Source organism: Kogia breviceps, chromosome 12, assembly GCF_026419965.1.
Source record: "Kogia breviceps isolate mKogBre1 chromosome 12, mKogBre1 haplotype 1, whole genome shotgun sequence".
Lineage (NCBI taxonomy): Eukaryota > Metazoa > Chordata > Mammalia > Artiodactyla > Physeteridae > Kogia > Kogia breviceps.
Window position 1 is genome coordinate 47,139,474 of NC_081321.1, and position 2,637 is coordinate 47,142,110.

General features: G+C 49.9%; 1 pseudogene; it reads left to right on the forward strand.

Annotated features, from left to right (window-relative positions):
• Positions 1-346: 346 nt before the first annotated feature.
• Positions 347-1,828, forward strand: LOC131767251 (small ribosomal subunit protein uS9m pseudogene; annotated as a pseudogene).
• The last annotated feature ends 809 nt before the right edge of the window (positions 1,829-2,637 follow it).

Below are 2,637 nucleotides of genomic sequence, written 5' to 3' on the forward strand. Positions count from 1 at the left end.
TTTAGCCTAGGTAGAATGGATTGTCCTCTGTGATTCATATGTTAATATTAATTAAATAGTCATGTTAATATTTGTTATTAACTATTAATCTCTCAAACTTTTATTAGTGAAACAGAATTATAAGGAAAACATTTTAGTATTATTAAGAGGTCTAAGTTCGTTGAATATTTACCATCCCAATTTAGCTCCTCTGCAGTGGTGAGACAATACCTTGCCTAATTGGACAGAAGAAGTGAATTAAATATAGAGTCAAGGGAATCTGAAACAATATGAGAGATGTCATTGTGGAGAAATGGGAGCACAGGGAAGCGTAAGTATTGATAAGTTGTGGCCATGTAATAATTAGATGAGATGGCTTTTCATCCTACTGCCAGCGCCTCCCGCAGCCAACAGGGCGGCTGTCCCTGTGTCCTGCGGCACAGCAGCTTCGTGTTGGCTCTTTCTTGGGGGTAGGGTTAGCTTTGCCGGGGGACAGGGCCTCTGGAAAGCCACGGCTGCTAAGCTGCTGAGAAGTCCCCGATGCCAGATATTAAGGCTAAGACACACCACAGTTGTAACAACAAGGAAAAATGTTGCCGCCTTAAGACGTGAAACTTACACAGTGGATTTTACTAAAAAGCAGATTGAAGAATGCAACATAGGAGAGAGACAGTCAACATGATGGGAGAAGATCCAGAAAATTTTACCCAAGAGGATATTGAAAGAGCGATTGCTTACCTTTTTCCCAGTGGTTTGTTTGAGAAGCGAGCCCGGCCAATAATGAAGCATCCTGAAGAGATTTTTCCAAAACAAAGAGCAATCCAGTGGGGAGAAGATGGCCGCCCATTTCATCTTCTCTTTTTTTTGTGTGTGTGTGGTACGCGGGCCTCTCACTGTTGTGGCCTCTCCTGTTGCGCGGAGCACAGGCTCCGGACGCGCAGGCTCAGCGGCCATGGCTCACGGGCCCAGCATGGCTCACGAGCCCAGCCACTCCACGGTATTTGGGATCTTCCCGGACCGGGGCACGAACCCGCGTCCGCTGCATCGGCAGGCGGATTCTCAACCACTGCGCCACCAGGGAAGCCCCTCATCTTCTCTTTTATACTGGCAGACAGTCATATTATTCATTAATGCATGGAGCATACGGAAAGCTACCAGATGTAGAAAACCGTCAAGTCCAGCTGCGAGCCAAAGGTGTGTTTTCAGGAAAAAACTAAAGCCAAAGACCCGATTGGCAGCAGATGGCTGATCAAGGAGGAACTGGAAGAAACGTTAGTGGAAAAACTGTCTGATCAAGATTACGCACAGTTTATTCGGCTGCTGGAAAGGTTATTGGCGTTGCCTTGCCGTGTGATGCGGCTGAAGAAGAATTTGTGAGCAGGCTCCGCGGGATTGTAATCATTCAATCGAAGAAACAGCTGATTGAGCCTTTACAGTATGACGAGAAGGGTATGGCCTTCAGCATGGGCCAAGGTAGCAGAGAGACTGCAAAGGCGGAAGTGGCTGTTTATGACCATGGAAGTGGGAGGATAGAAGTAAATGGGGCCGACTACCTGCTCTACTTTCCGGTGACTCAGGACAGAGAACAGCTGATGTTCCCTTTCCACTTCCTCAACCTGCTTGGAGAACACCACGTGACCTGCATGGTGTTGGGGGGCGGGTCAGGTGGGCGGCGCAGGCGCGGGCTGTCTGCTTGGCAACGGCGAGAGCCGTGTGCAGCTTTGTCACCAAGGACGAGGTCGAGTGGATGCGCCAAGCCGGACTGCTTACTGCTGATCCCCGTATCAGAGAGCAGAAGAAGCGAGGCCAGCAGGGAGCGCACAGGAAGTTCACCTGGAAGAAGCGCTGAGTGTTCTGGGCAGGGAAAGGAGAGGGATGCTGTGCACCGGGCACGTGGCAGACGCGCAGGAGACAGTTGCTGGCCGGGGTGAAGCTGCATCATCAGACGTTGGAGTTGTGAGATGATTTATTCTAAAATGCAATGTCGTAAAGGTTACCTTCTAAAAATAATTATTTAAAACACTTTAGCTTTGTTCTGATGCTTTACTTTTTTTTTTTTTTTTTTTTTTTCGTTACGCGGGCCTCTCACTGTTGTGGCCTCTCCCGGAGCACAGGCTCCGGACGCGCAGGCCCAGCGGCCATGGCTCATGGGCCCAGCCGCTCCGCGGCATGTGGGATCTTCCCAGACCGGGGCACGAACCCGCGCCCCCTACATCGGCAGGCGGACCCTCAACCACTGCGCCACCAGGGAAGCCCTGCTGCATTACTTTTAAAACTTTTTCAGAAGAGACTTTTAGAAGCATAACTCAGAATCTTGGCATATTCGACCTGAAAGGAGCATTCAGCAAAATCCAATCAAGAGACCGCCTTTTGCGGACGGAAAGGCCCAGCCCCACAGATCTGACCCACCAGAGCCACACTGCTAACTTAATGGCAGGACAGACTTGGACTCACTCCCCCTAACTCTGTCGTTTTCCCAGATAGCAGTTGTTACTACATATTTTTCAGAACTGAGGGATGAGAGTGCTTGTTGAGAAGAATAAGTCCATGGAGCGTCTTTGTCAGGAGCTCAGCCGAGTCTCTGCGGAAGACAACAGGCCAATCCCCTCCCCGAGCCCCTGGCAGCCACCGTTCCACTCTCTGTTTCTGGGTTTGACT